Source organism: Pristis pectinata, chromosome 32 (assembly GCF_009764475.1).
Source record: "Pristis pectinata isolate sPriPec2 chromosome 32, sPriPec2.1.pri, whole genome shotgun sequence".
NCBI classification, from domain to species: Eukaryota; Metazoa; Chordata; class Chondrichthyes; order Rhinopristiformes; family Pristidae; genus Pristis; species Pristis pectinata.
The window spans coordinates 7,884,557-7,903,999 of NC_067436.1; the positions used below are offsets into that span (position 1 = coordinate 7,884,557).

At 46.8% G+C, this 19,443-nt stretch overlaps 1 protein-coding gene across 1 annotated transcript in view; it reads left to right on the forward strand.

Moving 5' to 3' along the window:
- The window catches only part of LOC127585154 (semaphorin-4D-like), a 159,133-nt gene that overhangs the window by 46,402 nt on the left and 93,288 nt on the right, over positions 1-19,443 (forward strand). The gene's annotated exons all lie outside the window — the stretch shown is intronic.

Here is a 19,443-nt window from a genome sequence, read left to right on the forward strand (position 1 = left end):
TATCTGTTCTGCATTTTCTCATAAGTTGATAAATCACATGATTTTTCCCGTTCTGAGTTTATCAGCCTAAAACATTTGGTATTGGCATTGGTATTGGTATTGGTTTATTATTGTCACTTGTACCGAGGTACAGTGAAAAGCTTGTCTTACAAACCGATCGTACAGGTCAATTCATTTGCCTCCAGATTACGTGGCCACCAGTTATAACTTTGCTTGTAATTTTCTTGTATTTAATGTCCTGGAGGGAGGGGCAATGTTTTGGGATTGCCAGTATGATGGCAGCCTAAGAAAGAGTGGGTTTGAGACAGGCCCAGCCCTTGGATGATCATCTCCTTGACCTTTACCTCAAGAAGTTGCCACTTCCTTTGAAAACAACCAAGATCTTGGACTTCTCAAAAACCTTGCTGCACAGAAGGTTCTAGATTACTCCAGCTCTTACAGCGTCAGATATATTTTTACAACCTCACTTCAACAGAGTGCGACCATTTCACAGGCAACACCAAATTCAGCGAGGAGATGGGGGTGGGGGTGTAAGTCGCTGTGAGCGGGTTGACATTGGGAGGCTTTTCCAGGACAGAGGTGGAGTCTCAAATTTCCTTTGTGGGCCCAGAGGGGCATTTATACATATAGGGCAGAAGGAGGCCATTCAGCCCATCATGTCGGTGCCAGACAACAATGAGCTGTTAACACCTTTGCTGTTTCGCAGCTGTCAGGTCCTAATCATATCTGTTATGGCACCTCAGTAAACGGTAGGGCCCTGGTGAGTGTTGTAGCACAGAGGGAGTTCAGGTACATAGTCCCCAGAAAGTGGAGTCAAAGATAGACACAGCGTTGAAGAAGGCTTTAGTCATGCTGGCCTTCATTAGTCAGGAAACTGAGTATAGAAGTTAGGATGTTACGTTGCAGTTGTACAAGACGCAGGTGAGGCCGCACTTGGAGTATTGTGTTCAGTTTTGGTTGCCCTGCTATAAGAAAGACGTTATTAAACTGGAAAGAGTGCAGAAAAGATTTACAACGATTTTGCCAGGATTCAGGATTCAAGGGACTGAGTTATAGGGAGAGGTTGGACAGGCTAGGTCTTTATTCCTTAGAGCTCAGGAAACTTAAGAGGTGATCTTATAGATGTATATAAAGTTATAAGGGGCATAGATAGAGTGAATGTCCTCAGTTTTTTTTCCCAGAATTGGGGAACCAAGAACTAAAAGGCATTGGTTTAAGGTGAGAGGGGAAAGATTTAATAGGAACCTGAGGGGCAACTTTTTTATACCAAGGGTGGTCCGTGTATGGAACGAGCTGCCAGAGGATGTGGTTGAGGCAGGTACAATAACAACTTTTAAAAGGCAGTTGGACAGGTACATGGATAGGAAAGGTTTAGAAGGTTATGGGTCAAACGCTGGCAAATGGGACTCGTTTGGATGGGCATCTTAGTCGGCATGGACGAGTTGGGCCAAAGGGCCTGCTTCCATGCTCTGTGACTCTATCAGGCCTCTGATCCAGGAACATCTTAAACATGATAAGCTTTCCGCTTCCTGCATCCTTTGTACCATCCTGCTCTCACCTTCATCCGTCCTATCAGCTTCTCCTGTTCCTTAAATCCTGACGTCTATTTTGCTTCCCCTGTGAGGTAAGGGAAAGGGAGATCAGGAAGACTTGCAGAGAATAGTTAACTACATGTGGATGAGCTAGTTTGTGGGCAGCTTACAGATCATTACTCACTGAGCAATGCAGAACAGAGAAGTGGTGGCCGGGATGCCTGGGGATGGAATGTTAATCAATAGATGAATGTCCAAGTGTCGTCTGAGAATAAAGGAAGGCCTCAGCACTGTGAAACCTCAGCAGACACGGAGGTTTGGAATCTGGATTCCAGCCTTGTGGAATTGTGCAAGCCAGTAGGAACAAAGCAGGTGGCTGGTCAATAGGCGTAAATGAAAGCAGACGTAATCTTCATAGAAACCAGAGTTGTTGCGCACAAATATTTCTGCACATGGCTTGTGATAATGTTTTGGATGAAACGCCTGTGTTAAAGGCAGATTATAAAACCAGGCTTGTTTTCATGTTAATCTTATGTAGTGAGACATTAATTATATGTGGTGTTCAAGCCTGACAGATGGACACGGTATTTATTTCATGTAATTGACAGTTTAAAGGACTGAAACAGCATGTACAGAGCAGAGACAGAGCAGTCAGCTGAACAATCAGCTCCCGGCATTATTGAGCAGAAACCCACTTGGCTTCTGTTGGCAGTTCAGCACAGAGCAGCCATTTACTTTCACATTTCAAAATAAACTTCAGCCTCAAAAATTATATCCAAGAAATATAAAGATCCTAAGGCCCAGACTACATAATCTCTCCCTTGACATTCCCCATCCCAGAAATCAATCTGGTGAACCTTCATCACACTCCCTCTATTTTTTTTATTTTTATTTCAAACATAAATTTAATCATAGAAAATATATATGTAGAACAAAAACACCGTGCACAGCTCTCTTTACTTTCGGAGTGTTGTTCAGTCTATACATTCACTGTGTTATCGGTTCAATACATTAGCAGTGTTCACATATTCTGTGCACAGAGCACCATTGTCATTCATCTGGCCTCCTGGGATGATACAAACTTCAAGTGTTTGAGGGGCTTCTACACAGGGTCCAGCCCCTCAGTGACTAGCGGCAAAAGGACCCTAGACTGCAGTCCTTCCGCACGGAGTCTTTGCATTGGCTGCACTGAGCTTCAGTGCATCCCTCAGCACGTACTCTTGCAGCCTGGAATGTGCCGTTTGGCAGCGTTCCCTTAAAGGACAGCTCATTGTACTGGAAGACCAATAAATTTCAGGCAGAACAAAGAACATCCTTCACTGAGTTGATGATCTTCCAGCAGCACTTGATGATGTGTGTGTGTGTGTGTGTGTGTGTGTGTGTGTGTGTGTGTGTGTGTGTCTGGGCACATAAGTCAGGGAGTCCTCTGTTACACAGCTGCTCGGGATGACCTGCCACAAGACACTTGTGCCCTGCTCCAGAACTTCTTTGCAAATATACAGTCGGCAAAGAGGTGGGTGACCGTCTCCTCCACATCACAGCTGTCCCGAGGGCAGCGTGCGCTAGGAGTGAGTTTCCGGCAGTACAGGGAGGGGCAGAGGACAGCTGGTGCTGTGGCCTTGGGGAGTCAGTTCACTCCAGACTGCCACCCCTGAGCACTTGCCGTGAAGCAGTTACTACCCAGACTGCGTCATTGTGAGGGGTTGGGATCCGAAGGACCTTTGCGTCACCAGTGGTATGAAAGGTGTGGGCGACTGCTCCAGTGATTATCGCCTTTTACGGTCCATCTTGCCCTTTAGGAGAGCTCCCATACAACGTATAAAAATCAAAAGACTCCAGAGGAAATATAACACCCTGGTGCTGCAGGGTCCCGGGAAATGCAAAGAATGAGAGCAAAGTGCTGTCAAACAACACTCCCATTGTCCAACTGATAGCAAAGACTCCAGCAATTCTGGTCACCCCATTACAGGAAGGATGTGGAGGCTTTGGAAATCGTGTAAAAGAGGTTTACCAGGGTGCTGCATGGATTACAGGGTATGAGCTATAAGGAGAAGTTGGACAAACTTGGGTTGCTTTCTCTGGAGCGTCAGGGGCTGAGGGGAGACCTGATGGAAGTTTATAAATCTATGAGAGGCATAGATAGGGTAGACAGTCAGAATCTTTTACCCAGGGTAGAAATATCAAATATTAGAGGACATGCATTTAAGGTGAGAGGGGGAAAGTTTAAAGGAGATGTGCGGGGCAAGTGTTCTTTACACAGAGAGTGGTGGGTACCTGGAATGTGCTGCCAGGGGTGGTGGTGGAGGCAGGTACAGTAGTGGTGTTTAAGAAGGTTTTAGATAGACACATGACTATTCAGGGAATTTGGATCATGTGCAGGCAGAAGAGAGTTAGTTTAAATTTGACATTGTGTTCGGTGCAGACACTGTGGACTGAAGGGCCTGTTCCTGTGCTGTACTGTTCTATGTTCCTTCTTCTATGTTCTATGTTCAATAACTCAGGGCCAGCGCAAAGCTCTGAAAACTGCCATCCACTGAGCCTCTAGACTGCATCACCAAACATCATCAGGCTCAGGTTGACAAGAATGATGCCCAGGATTTACCCAAACATGAGGAAAGTCTTTTGCGACTAATAAAACAAACCTGATTCTTCATAACCTCACCAATAAATCAAGGCACAAACACTAACAAAGATCTGAAATATCGTGAGCAATAGGCAGTTTGAGAAGGTGAGGAAGATCTAGCAGATGGTGGATGGGCATGACATGTGGAGACTCGTCAGTGCTACTAAGGTTATTTATGGCCCAAGTTTGGTTGGGAATCCACTCCCCCATGCAGTCCCAGGATGGTACCATGGACGAGAAGTCAACCAGATGGAAGAAGCACTTCTAAATGGATGGAGTTGCAGGTGATGGAAATCACTTTGAATCCATTCCACAGCACCCAACAAAAAATAATCCGTCAAACGCTCAACCTCCTGGTGAGAAAGCAAGAAGATGAAGAGCTAAAGATCTCTGGTCCAGATGGCTTTTTAGCAGAGATCTTTGAACTTGGAGGAGAGCCTTCAGCTCACGGGCTCCACGGCTTCTGTTAAGGTCTGAAACCATGAAGATATTTCTTTTGAAATGAGGAATGCTGAACTGTCATTGTTTTCAAGAAGACCAGGTATGACCATGGGAAATTTTCTCCACTGAAACAAAACTTCTCCCCTGAATTCTCATGGACAGACCTCCTCTCCTTCCTGAATAAATCCCCGAGTATCACAGTGTGGGTTCAGTCCAGCAAGAAGAACAACTGACATTGTCTTTACCAAGAATGCTATTCAGAGGATTGTGGTTCGTGTACTTTTCTCGTGGCTTTGTGAAGAGGAAGCTCTGTGATGGTCACTCCTGAAGTGCGATAAACATTGTGAATCACACGGCTGCCACTGCCCAATGTGTTGGTTCGGAACTGACCTCTCAGTCATCAGCACTAGGGTCAGGCAAGGCTGTGAAAAGGAACCACAAGAGACTGCAGATACTGGAACCTGAAGCAAAAAACCAGAATGCTGGAGGAACTCAGTGGGTCAGGCAGCATCTGAGGAAGCAAAAGATACTTGACATTTTGGGTCAAGACCCTGCATCACGATTGTCAGTGTAGAGAGGAGATAGCCAGAATAAAGAGGCGAGGGGAGGGGTGATGTAGGACCTGGCAAGTGATAGGTGGATCCATATGAAGAAGGGTTGATTGGCAGATGGAGCCAGGTGGGGGAGGGAAGGGTGGAGATAGCGACAGAGGCCCGGAGGTGATAGATGGAGGCAACAAAGGGCTGCAGATGATGGGATCTGATTGGAAAGGAAGATGATAATGAGTGGAACCAGATAATGAGTGGAACCTGCCTCCATCCATCAATCAACACGCCCACACCTGGATCCACCTATCGCGTGCCAGCTCCTGCCTTCCCGCCAGCCCCCCCCCCCCCCCCAACCTCTTTACACTGGCTACCTCCTGTTACGTTTGCACGGAGCAAGAACGACAATGGTGCGGTAGAATAAACATTTTTACTTAGTCATGTTAACTAAAATAAAGAAACTAAGCAATTTACAGTTGGAGATCAACGAGAAGACCAGCGGAGACAAAAAGCACGTTGGTCCCCGAAGTCCCGCGCCAAAAGTAACGTTCCGCGCGTAGGAGACCGTCATCGCTCTGCGGAGCGGCAGGCGCGCGCACGCGTACTTGCCGCGTCCTCGCAATCGATCTGCTGAGCGATCGACCTCCTCCCTCGCCACCATTCAGGGCCCTAAGCAGTACTTCTAGGTGAGGCAGTGTTTCACGCGTGAATCCATCAGTGTCACCTATTGCATCCGGTGCTCCCGGTGAGGCCCCCTCTACGTTGGTAAGACCCAATGCAGATCGGGTGACCGCTTCGTCGAGCACCTTCGCTGCGCCCACCGTAGCAGCCAGGATCTCCTGGTGGCCGGCCATTTTAATTCCACTTCTCTTTCCCACACCGACATGTCTGTCCACGGCCCCCTCTACTACCAAGTTGAGGCGAGCTGCAAAATAAGGGAACAGCACCTCATATTCCGCCTTGGTAATCTCCAAACTGACGGCATGAGCATCGATTTCTCTAACCTCCGGTAACCATCCCCCTCTGTACCTTTTCTTCCCTTATCCCACTGGCCCCCATCACCCGATCTCTTCCCCTCCCCTGCCCTCTCCATCACCCACACATTCCTCCCTCCCGTTCCCCTCCTCACCTCCTTCCATGGTCCACTGTCCTCTCCTATCAGATTCCATCTTCTTCAGCCCTTTGTTGCTTCCACCTATCACCTCCCAGCTTCTGTCTCCATTCCCACTCGCCCCCTCCCTCACCTGCCTATCACTGCCCCTCACCTGGATCCTCCTATCACCCGTCAGCTCTTGCCCCACCCCTTTCCCCACCTCTTATACCGGCTACCTCCCTGTTTTCTTTCCAGTCCAGATGAAGGGTCTCGTCCCGAAATGTTGACTGTCAATTTCGCTCCATAGATGCTGCCTGACCCAGTGAGTTCCTGCAGCTTTTTAAATGTTGCTTTCACTTCAACTCCTTGTTCTTGCAGCCCTCATCACTGACCGTCTCCTCCTGCGGTTCACTGGTGAGCATAGAATGCATGGTAGATTTTCCAAGTTTGCATATGATACCACCGTTGTAGGCCGTATCTCAGACAACGATGAGTCAGAGTACAGGAAGGAGATAGAGAGCTTAGTGACGGTGTCATGACAACAACCTTTCCCTCAATGTCAGCAAAACAATAAAGCTGGTCATTGACTTCAGGAAAGGGGGCAATGTACCCTGTCTACATCAATGATGCTGAGGTCGAGAGGGTTGAGAGCTTCAAGTTCCTTGGAGTGAATATCACCAATAGCCTGTTCTGGTCCAACCATGTAGATGCCACAGCCAAGAAAGCTCACCAGCACCTCTACTTCCTCAGGAGGCTAAAGAAATTCGGCATGTCGCCTTTGACACTCACCAACTTCTATCGATGCACCATAGAAAGCATCCTATCTGGATGCATTACAGCTTGGTATGGTAACTGCTCTGCCCAGGACCACATGAAACTGTAGAGAGTTGTGGACACAGCCCAGCGCATCACAGAAACCAGCCTCCCCTCTGTGGACTCTGTCTATACCCCTCGCTGCCTTGGTGTAGCAGCCAGCATAATCGAAGACCCCACTCACCCAGGTCATTCTCTCTTCTCCCCTCTCCCACCAGGCAGAAGATACAGGAGCCTGAGGGCATATGCCACCAGCCTCAAGGACAGCTTCTATCCCACTGTGAACTATTCCCTTACACGACGAGATGGACTCTTGACCCCACAATCTACCTTGTTATGACCTTGCACCTTATGTCTCCCTGCAATGCACTTCCCTGTACCTGTGACACTTTACTCTGTGTTCTGTTATTGTTTGTACCCTGTACTACCTTCATGCACTGTGTAATGAATTGATCTGTACGATCGGTATGCAAGACAAGTTTTTCACTGTACTTCAGTACAAGTGACAATAATATACTAATAGCAACAACCAATACCAATCTTGCCATCTGTGACACATGTTGTAAACAGCAAGAGGACGTCAATCATTAAACCAGATATCTGCGCGGAAGACTGTGACATTGTATTGTACACAAAGGAAGGCATGCAGCTGTCCTGCACCTCTTCCAGACACTGACAATATCTGGCAGTCCCCAGCAATATTACAAAAACAACAGTGTTAGATCACCTGGTCTCTGGACACCACACACTCTCACCATGTATCACACAGTCCTGGACACCACACACCCTCACCATGTATTACTCAGTCCCAGAAAGCCCAGACCCCAGTTTGCTTGCTTGGTTACATTTTAAGTTTTTCTCTCCTGCTCTCTGTTTCTCTCTATGTATCCATCTGTCTGTCTGTCTCCCTCTCTCTCTCTACCTCCCTATCTCTCTCTCTCTCTCAATATCTTTATCTCTCTCTCTCAATATCTTTATCTCTCTCTAACTCTCTCTCAATATGTCGCTCTATCTACCTCTCTCTATTTAGCTCTCTAACTAGGTCTTCCTCTCTCTTTCTATATTTCCCACTCTCTCTCTCTCACTCTCTGTCTAACTCTATCTCTATCTCTATCCTTCACCTCTATCTCATCTCTGATTTCTCTTATCTCTGCCCAGTCGCTTACTCATTTCTGTCTCATCTCTACCTCCAAACTCCCAACCCCTTTACCATTGTACCTCTGACCTTACCTGCTAACTACCACTTTCCAGAACTCTCTAGCCCTGTTCACTTCAAAATTACATTTTTTTTTGTTTTTTAATTTGAACATATTTTTATTCATAAAAAATATACAGGAAATACAATCAGTAAATGTCCTTCTTTATATTCATTGTGCTATCAGATCAATATACTGTATACTCCGACCAACATCACTCATGTTTATTCTTTCTGCAGTACACCCATGATGTGTGTGAGAGGCTGTGACATACGACGCAGCCTCATAGTGCCCCTGAAGACAGAACAATGACTATAACCTTGCTGTGATATTTCAAGTTAACACCAGCAACTCAATGCTAGTCAACACTGTGAGAAACAGATGGTACATTCATTTATCACTTTGTCCTCCCTGCAGAATTCACTTTCCCTTTGATACAGGTTAGAGGAAGAGATGCATCTGGCAGTCATCATTATTTATTAATATGTTCGTATTAACGAAGTGCAAGAAGTAGCTTAAACAAACAGTGAAATAGAGTGAAGATGAGGCAGTGGGGACTGGGAAATCGGAAGTTGTCAAAATGGTCCTGATGCATGGTTTTGATCCGAAACTTTGCCAGTTTCTTTGACCCCCAACAGATACTGCCTGACCCTTTAAGTTCCTCCAGCAGATTGTTGCTCCGGTGAAATATAGTAATACAGCACGGAAACAGTGCCTTCGGCAAACCGAGTCCGTGCCAACAATCAAGCCCTTTTCTACCTCCCTCATTTTGTCTCTCTCCTTTTTTGTTAGCATCAGAGCCCCTGGAGGTGTCACCTCACCTTTCCCAATGCCACTACTGTACTGGCACCCTGTGTGTGCTCAACACTCGCCCAGTGAGGGAGTTGCTACTACTTTTCATGCAAAGATAGACTTTCTTGACATTTTAGGTTTCCAGCACACAGTAGCTCAGACCACAATGTGTGTAGAAACGGCTCCCTTAGAACAGCTGGCTTCCCTTGTGTGGCACGGTGACACAGCTGGTAAAACCACTTCTTCACAGCACCGGAGACCCGGGTTCAATCCCCACCACCACCGCTGTCTGTGTGGAGTTTGCACGTTCTCACTGCTCTGATTTCTTTCCACATCCCAAAGACATGCAGGTCGGTAGGTTAATTGGCCGCTGTAGATTGGCCTTAGAGGATGGGGTGGGGGGAGGTTAATTGGGGAGGGTCTGGTTGGTGGGGGACCATGCAGTTAATGGCGATACAAGAGACTGCAGATGTTGGAGTCTGGAGGAACATCGAGGGTCCATCTGCTCCATTTGCCTCTGTATTTTTTCCTCTCTCTCTCTCTCTCTCTCTCTCTCTCTCTCTCTCTCTCTCTCTCTCTCTCTCTCTCTCTCTCTCTCTCTCTCTCTCTCTCTCTCTCTCTCTCTCTCTCTCTCTCTCTCTCTCTCTCTCTCTCTGTCTACCTCCATCTATCATTCACCTGCCACTGTCTTCCAACGCCACCCCCACTCCCCTCCCCTACCTGGCATCACCTGCCTGCCATCTTACACCCCCACCCCCAACCCCTCCCTCAGTCCACCAATCACCTGGGGCTCCTGTCTCACCATTCCCCCTCTCCTCTTCATACCGGCCATCTCTGCTCTCCCCTCTCAGTCCTGATGCAGGGTTTCAACCCAAAATGTCGACAATTCCTTCCCCCCCCCAAAGATGCGGCTCAACCCACTGAGTTCCTCCAGCAGATAATTCATTTGTGGATAGTTTGTGGCCATGCGTGAGAGAATTGATTACTGCAAAGTAAGTGGGCAATGAGATTGATGGGATTGCTCTAAGAGTCGGCAGAGACTCAATGGGCCGAACATCCTCCTTGGCGGTAAAGAAGTATAACTGGAAATACAATATGCAATAATACCAAGAGCAATTTCTCAATTCTTTTCAACTGCGAAACTTCACTTTCAATACTGAAAAGAAGTGAGAAAATTTGTCACGAGTAATTCACAAAATCTCTCATTTCCCAGATGGATTCCCAATGTTTTCCTGACCAACCTGCTCTTTTGAATCTTTCACGATCCTAGAGTTTCCCAAAGAGCTTAATTACTGTTAAAGTGCATGGTAAAGTGTTGTCGTGGAGAGAAACGAGAATTTAAAGTGAAGTTTGACACAATGAAGGGTTTAGGCAAAACAAGGAACAAACAGAGCTATGGTTATAAGTTAACTGGCAATAGAAGCAGAAATGATAGTCACGGAGTTATACAGTACAGAAGCAGGCCCTTCGGCCCAACTCATCCATGCCGACCAAGATGTCTATCTGAGCTAGTCCCATCTGCCTGTGTTTGGCCCATATCCGTTTCTATCCATGTACCCGTCTCAATGTTGTTTAAATGTTGTAACTGTACCCGCCTCTACCACTTCCTCTGGCAGCTCGTTCCATATACCCACCACCCTGTGTGGAAAACCTGTCCGTCAGGTCCGTTTTGAACATTTCCCCCTCACTTTAAATCTATGTCCTCTAGTTTTAGACTTCCCTACTCTGGGGAAAAGACTGTGACCTCATAATTTTATATACCTCTATAAGGTCATCCCTCAGCCCATGGGTGCTCCAGGGGAAGAAGTCCCAGCCTATCCAGTCTCTCCTTATAACTCAAGCCCTCCAGTCCAGGTAACATCCTCGTGAATTTTTTTTGCACCCTTTCCAGCTTGATGATATCCTTCCAATAGCTGGGCAACCAGAAATGCACACAATGCTCCAAGTGTGGTCTCACCAATGATTTGTATAGTTGTAGCAGGACATCCCAGCTCCTGGAATCTGGAATGGTTCAGAGTGTTTGTAGATTTGCAGCTGTTTACAGCGATGGTTTCCAAGGACACTAATCCAAGGAAGTGGATTAATTGATCATTGGTTTATTACAGTCACATGCACTGAGATACAGTAAAAAGCTTTTGTTTGCGTGCCATCCAGACAGGTAGTACAAGAGAAAAAAAACACAGAATGCAGAATATAGTGTTACAGTTACAGAGAAAGTGCAGTGCAGGTAGACAAATAAATTGCAAGGGCCATGATGAGGTAGATTGAGAGATCAAGAGTTCATCTTTATTGCATGAAAGGCCTGTTTCTTAACAATGGGATAGAAGCTGTCCTTGAGCCTGGTGGTACGTGTTCTCGAGCTTTTCTATCTTCTGCCCGATGGGAGGGGGGAGAAGAGAGAATGACCAGGGTGGGAGGGGTCCTCAGTAGAACCCTACCAGTCACCACCAGCCCCCATCCCCCTGAGGAAGTCCAGTTTATTCCTACTCTCCAGTTCCTGTCTGTGAACCAGGTTTCAATACATTGGCACCAATCTAACGTGCTTTTATTTTGTATGTGAAGAACTTCACCAAAGGCCTCTGAAAGTCCAAACACGCCACATCCATCGGTTCTCCTTTATTCTAATGTTAGTTCCTCAAAATAACTCAAGTAGGTTTGACAAACATGATTAACCTTTGTGTATATGTCTCTGTGTAATCTGTTGATACTTTCAAACTTGTGTAAGCTGTTATGTCCAGTCATCACATCCTTAATAATAGACTCCAGCAATGTCCCTCCCACTGATGATAGGCCAACTGCTTTGTAGTTCCGTTTTCTCTTTCACCTTATATAGCGGGGTTTGATTTGCAGGAATGTTCCATATTTAATAGATTTTTATGAGATGACAACCAGTGCATCCACTGTTTCCTTGGTTACCACTTTCACTGCTCTGGGATACAGATTATTTGTATTTGGGGGGCTTATCCATTTTCAGTGCCACTAATTTCTCTTGCACTACGTCTTCTGCAAATGTCCTTTAGTTCCTCATTTTCATGAGTCTCATGGTGCCTCACCATTTCTGGGAAGTTATTGATGTTCTTTTCTGTGAAGGAGGAAGTACGTTTGAAACTCCAGCACCCTTAGGACCTGACCAGTGCGGAACCACAGAAAATGCCAGACCCCCAGAAATTATCCTGAGAACCTCCTACCTTAAACAGAAACCTAATCCCTAGGTTTGCCAGCTCACTCTGTACATCCCTTAACCGGCCTCCAGCTGTGAACCGGCAGCTGGAAGTATCAATAGAAGAGATTGCCTTGTCAGTTTCCAAAGCAAATCCCTTCAGGGGCCTCCCACTGTGAACAGCCTATAGAATGTTTTCCTTGCTAAACTGGTTCAGTTCTCTCTATGCATTTTGTGGGGTTTTTTTCACTTAAATTCCGTAAGTCCAAAGTTTTAATCTGTATGTCAAATTTTGCTGATACAGAAACATTTTGCTAATTACAGAAAAATTTGCTAATACAGAATGCTATAAGTTGCCGCTCTGCAAACTAATAGCACCAGATCCAGAACATGCCAGAGCCCACAAGTTGCCAGAACACTGAAAGCCAGACTGCAGAGTTTCAACATGTATTCATTTAATTGTTCTGCCTGTTCTTTGAGTACCCCCATCAATATTTCCCCAGTTCTGACTTTAAGGGACCAATATTTCTCTTCATTAATCTTTTTCTTTCTACGTACATGTAGAAACTTCAACAGTTCAATTTTATGCTTCTTTCAGATTTACTCTTATACTCTATTTTTCTTTTCTCAGTCAAACTCTCAGTGTTTTTCCTGAATTCTAAATAGCTCCCAATTCCTGGGCCTGATCCTGCTCCTGGCGACTTCCTATGCCTCCACTTTGGATCTAACGCTATCCTTGACTTTTTTACAAGTCTTTCTTTTCTTTTTGTATTTTCACTGCAGGCAGGACTGTATAACTGTTGCAGTTCAGGCATTCAACAGTGAGCATTAGTCACTGCCTGTCCATCATTGTGCCTTTTAATGAAATTCCTCAATCCATCATCACCAAATCATTGCTCACATCTTGATGGTTTCTTTTGTTTTCATTTAGCTTCAGATGGAATGACTTCATTTCCATCACAATGAAGAACTCTGTTATGTTGTGGTAACTCCTCCCTAAAGTACCCCACCCAACAAGATTATTGACTAACCCCTTCTCAGTGCACAGCCCAATCTAGATGATCCTCCTCCCTAACTGGCGTCTCCCTGTCCAGTACACAATCCAGGAGTTCATCCTCCACATTATTACTATTAATTCAGTTAAACCAGTCTATACATGGATTGAAGTCACCCATGACTTCATGGGCGGCACTGAGACATTGATGGGTGGTAGGGTGAGTGGAAGCAGCAGATACGTGCAGGGTTACATGCTCCTCCAGACTGCGGCAACCATTCCTGCTCCCCCTGGCTGTAGACCCTTCCTATTCCCGTTAGTGTCGGGCAATGGGACCCAGCCAGGATACAGAGACTGGAGCACCAGGGAGGTCACTGACTTGAGGTGAATCCAACAACTCCATAATCTGAATTAATTCCCCCATTAATTTCCCCTGTAACCTAGTCTCCCTACATTCCCACAAACTCTCTCCAGATCCTACCAGGGACAGTTTACATCAGGCAATTAATCTACCAGTCCTTGGATCTTTGCGACATGGCAGGGAATCAGAGCACCTGGGGGATACCCATACAATCACAGGGGGAAATGTGCAAGCTCAACATAGACAGCACCGGAGGTCAGGATTTCTGGAACTGTGAGTATCAGCTGCATCACAGTTCCTCTCCCATTTGCAAGAACTGCTTCCTTTGCTTAAGTTCCTTTTTAACCTTTGATATTGGTAACAGAGCGGATGCTGTAATCTAGAGCAAAAAAACGAGCTGCTGGAGGAACTCACCGGGTCAGGAGGGAAATGGACAGTTGACATTTCGGGTCGAGACCCTTCATCCGGACTGAAAGAGTAGAGTGGAGATAGCCAGTATAAGGAGGTGAGGGGGAGGGTGAAGCAAGAGCTGGAGGGTGATAGGTGGATCCAAGAGAGGAGGGCTGATTGGCAGATGGAGTCAGGTGGGGCAGGGGAAAGGGTGGAGATAGCGACAGAGGCCGGGAGGTGATAGGTGGAGCAACAAAGCGCTGCAGATGATGGGATCCCATAAGAAATGAAAGTGAAGAGTGGAACCAAATAAGAGAGGGATGGTGGGCAGGTGGGAGCAGTGGGGGGATGACGGAGGGACAGGGGATAAGGGTCCCAGTGGAAGGAGTGTGTGGGTGATGAGCAGGTTGAATAGGTGGAAATCTTGGAGACACAAGGGACTGTGGATGCTGGAATCTGAGGAAAGAAACTGGGGGATAGGGGTCCGGGGGGTGTGTGGTTGGAAGGAAGAGTGTGTATGAGAGGACCTGGGTACAATATAGAAAAGCACAGCACAGTACAGGCCCTTCAGCCCACAATGTTGTGCCAACCTATATAAACCTACATGGTCAATCTAACCTTTCCCTCTTACATAGTCCATAACCCTCCATTTTTCTTACATCCATGTGCCTATCTAAGAGTCTTTTAAATGTCCCTAAAGCATCAGCCTCAACCAGTGCGTTCCAGGCAACTGTGTAAAAAACCTACCTCTGACGTCTCCCCTGAACTTTCCTCCCCTGAACTTAAACTGATGTCGTCTGGTATTGGCCATTGCCGCTCTGGGGAAAAGGTGCTGGCTGTCCACTCTATCTAAGCCTCTCGTAATCTTATACACCCCTATCAAGTCACCTCTCATCCTGTGTTGCTCCAAAGAGAAAAGCCCTAGCTTGCTCAACCTTTCTTATAAGACATGTTCTCTAATCCAGGCAGCATCCTGGTAAATTTCCTCTGCACCCTTTCTAAAGCTTCCACATCCTTCCTATAATGAGGTGACTAGAACTGAACAAGTGTGCTCTAGACAGAGTTTTATAGAGCTGCAACATTACCTCGCGGCTCTTGAACGCACTCCCCTGACTAATGAAGGCCAGCACACCATACGCCTTCTTAACCACCCTATCAACTTGTGCGGCAACTTTGAGGGATCTATGGACATGGACACCAAGATCCCTCTGGTCTTCCACACTGCTAAGAATCCTGCCATTAACCTTGTACTCTGCCTTCAAGTTCGATCTTCCAAAGTGCATCACTTCACACTTGTCCGGATTGAACTCCATCTGCCACTTCTCTGCCCAAATCTGCATCCTGTCTATATCCTGTTGTGACCTATGACAACATTCTACGCTATCCACAACACCTCCAACCTTCGTGTCATCTGCAAACTCACCAACCCATCCCTCCACTTCCTCATCCAAGTCATTTATACAAAGCACAAAGAGCAGGGGTCCCAGAGCAGATGCCTGTGGAATACCACAAGTCACTGACCTCCAGGCAGAATACTCTCCATCTACTACAACCCTCTGCCTTCTGTGGGCAAGCCAATTCCAAAGCCAAGTCTCCATGGATCCCATACCTCATGACTTTCTGGATGAGCCTAGCATGGGGAACCTTGTCACATGCCTTACTGAAGTCCATATACACCACATCCACTGCTCTACCTTCATCAAATTGTTTTCTCATCTCCTCAAAAAACTCAATTAGGCTCGTGAGGCACGACCTGCCCCTTACAGAGCCATGCTGACGATCCCTAATAAGGCTATGCTTCTCCAAATGCTCATAAATCCTGTCCCTAAAAATCCTCTCCAATAGCTTGCCCACCACTGATGTAAAACTCACTCGTCTATAATTCCCAGGATTATCCCTGTTACCTTGCTTGAAAAAGAGAACAACATTTGCCACCCTCCAATCCTCTGGTACCAGTCCTTTGACCAGGGAGGATGCAAAAATCATCGTCAAAGCCCCAGCAATCTCTTCCCTTCCCTCTCGTAGTAACCTGGGATATATACCGTCCGGCCCCGGGGACTTATCTATCCTAATGATTTTCAGAAGCTCCAACACTACCTCTTTCTTAACTTCCACATGCTCCAGTACATTAGCCTGTTCTACACTGACCTCACATTCGTCAAAGTCCCTCTCCCTGGTGAACACTGAAGCAAAGTATTCATTAAGGACTGCCCTCCACCTCCAGGCACATGTTTTCCCCTTTATCTCTGAGTGGTCCTACTCTCACCCTAGTCATCCTCCTATTCTTCACATACGTGTAAAACGCCTTAGGGTTTTCCTTAATCCTACTCACCAAGGCCTTCTCATGCCCCCTTCCAGCTCTCCTAAGTCCCTTCTTAAGCTCCTTCCTGGCTACCTTATAACTCTCAAGACCCCTACCTGATTTTTGCTTCCTAAACCTTAAGTATGCTTTCTCCTTGCTCTTTCACCTCTCTTATCAACCATGGTTCCTTTACCTGACCATTCTTTCCCTGTCTCAGTGGGACAAACCTATCCTGAACCCCATGCAAGTGTTCCCTAAACAGCCTCCACATTTCTGCTGTGCATTTCCCTGAGAGCATCTGTACCCAATTTACGCTCCCAAGTTCCTGCCTAATGACATGGTAATTAGCCCTCCCCCAATTAAAAACTTTTCCATATCGTCTGCTCCTATCTTTGTCCATGGATATGCTAAAGGTCAGGGAGTTGTAGTCACTATTTCCAAAATGCTCACCCACTGAGAGGTCTGTCACCTGACCAGGTTCGTTGCCTAGTACTAGAAGGAGAGAGGAAAGTACAGAGGGAGAGCAGTTTACCTGAAACTGGAGAATTCAATGTTCAAGCCGTAGGGTTGTAGACTACCCAGGCGGAATATGAGGTGCTGTTCCTCTAGTTTACGTTTAACCTCACCCTGGCAGTAGAGGAGGCTGAGGACAGACACGTCGATGTGGGAATGGGGAGGGGAATTAAAATGGCTGGCAACTGGGAGCTCCAGAAGGCCACGGCGGACGAAACACAGGCACTCGGCAAAACGGTTGCCCAGTCTGTGCTTGGTCTCACCGATGTAGAGGAGGCTGCGTCAGGAGAACCGAATGCAGCAGACGAGGTTGGAGGAGGCGCAGGTGGATCTCAGCCTCACCTGGAAGGGCTGTGTCGGTCTGAAATCCTCCCCTCACCCCACGGCTCCCTAAAGACAGCAGCCAGCAGTTCTCCGGGAGTTTACGGGGCAGCATCTGGTTGAACCTGACGGGAATGATGTCTCCACCAGGGCGCCATTCTCCGTTGGATCAGCAACTGAGTAGAGTGCTGATTCACCCCTGTGACTTACCACAGTGTATGAACCTGGGCACAAGCAGCCTCACGTGGATGTCTTTAATGGAAGGTTAGAGCAGCACATTAGGGAGAAAGGGACAGAATGAAATACTGAGAGAGTGCAAATGCATAGCGTAGGAGAAGATTGGCATAGAGCACTAACCAGTTAGAACATAGAACATAGAACATTACAGCACAGTACAGGCCCTTCGGCCCACAATGTTGTGCCAACATTTTATCCTGCTCTAAGATCTATCTAACCCTTCCCTCACACGTAGCCCTCCATCTCTCTATCATTCATGTGTCTATCTAAGAGTCTCTTAAATGTCCCTAATGTGTCTGCCCCCACAACCTCTGCAGGCAGTGCGTTCCACGCACCCACTACTCTCTGTGTAAAAAACATACCCCTGACATCCCCCTTATACCTTCCTCCAATCACCTTAAAATTATGTCCCCTCGTGTTAGCCATTGTCGCCCTGGGAAAAAGTCTCTGCCTGTCCACTCGATCTCTGCCTCTTATCATCTTGTACACCTCTATCAAGTCTCCTCTCATCCTCCTTCTCTCCAAAGAGAAAAGCCCAAGTTCACTCAACCTATCCTCATAAGACATGCTCTCCAATCCAGGCAACATCCTGGTAAAGCTCTAAATCCACATTTCTGTATGTACAACAGACGTCCCCGAGATGGATCTTATCCACATTTCTGTATGTACAACAGACGTCCCTGAGGTTAATCTGGTAAACATTAGGTGGTGAACCTCAGCTGTACTGAGAAGCTGTGCAGTCTGTTGCTGTGCAACAGAGGACTCTCTGATCTACGGGCTGTTCCACAGACCTCTCTAAAGCTTCCGCATCCTTTCGATAATGAGGCGGCCAGAACTGAATACAATACTCCAAGTGTGGTCTAACCGGAGTTCTATAGATCTGCGACATCACCTCGCGGCTCTTGAACTCAATACCCCGACTAATGAAGGCCAACACTCCATATGCCTTCTTAACATCCCTATCAACCTGCGCAGTAAACCTTGAGGGATCTATGGACATGGACCCCAAGATCCCTCTGTTCCTCCACACTGCTAAGAGTTGGGACCAGTATCTTGCTTATGTTCCTTTAATTCTATGCAATATTTTGTAACACTCTCCACTATATCACATTAGTGATGAAAATTTAAATAAACAGCAGATGCTCGAAATCTGAAACAAAGACTTTGTGTCTGTGGAGAGAGAATACTTCAGCTTCAAGAGGCTCACATTCATGATGAGTTTTCCTTATTTGTAGTTTCTTTGTGTTGCAGATCACTTAGTGTTGACTCTGTTATCGATCTGTCCCCTTTGTTCAACACTGCTGGGCACTGGGCTTGATTTCCTGAGTATTAGGTCAGTAAGCCCCATGCCTGGTGCACTTGGATTCAGTGGATGGCATGTCCTTCTGGCAAGGACAAGCTGGGAATAAGGACATGTCAGTGGGAAGCTCTAGACCGGCTGAAGAGGACTTTCTCTCAGCAGTTTTTATTATTTCAAAAATAAACTTTATTCATAATAAAAATAATACAAAGAATAAACAGTGCAAAACTCTACATTCTGAGTGTCATTTGGGCAAATAGTGTTAGCACATCTCTTTTGTACATAGCAGCTTTGCAACTCATGTGACCCCCTGAGGTGATACACCCTCCTGTTGTTTGAGGGACTTCTCCACCCGACTCAGCTCCTCAATGTACCGGAGACTGGGACCCCAGACTGTGGTCCTTCCCCACAGAGCCTTTGTATTGGCTGCAGCGAGCTTCAGTTCATCCTTTAGCATGTACTCCTGCAGCCTGGGATATGCCAGTCAGCAGCGGTCCCTTACGGACATCTCGCTGTGCTGGAAGACCAACAAGTTTCGGGCAGACCAAAGAGCATCTTTCACCGAGTTGATGACCTTCCAGCAGCACTTGATGTCCACCTGTGCGTGTGTGCGTAGTGCGTGTGTGTGTGCGTGTGTGTGTGCGTGTGTGTGTGTGTGTGTGTGTGTGTGTGTGTGTGTGGGGGGGGGGGGGGGGAGGGGGGGCGGGAGTGTTGGGGGGTCTGTGGAACAGCCCGTAGATCAGAGAGTCCTCTGTTGCACAGCAACAGACTGCACAGCTTCTCAGTACAGCTGAGGTTCACCACCTAATGTTTACCAGATTAACCTCAGG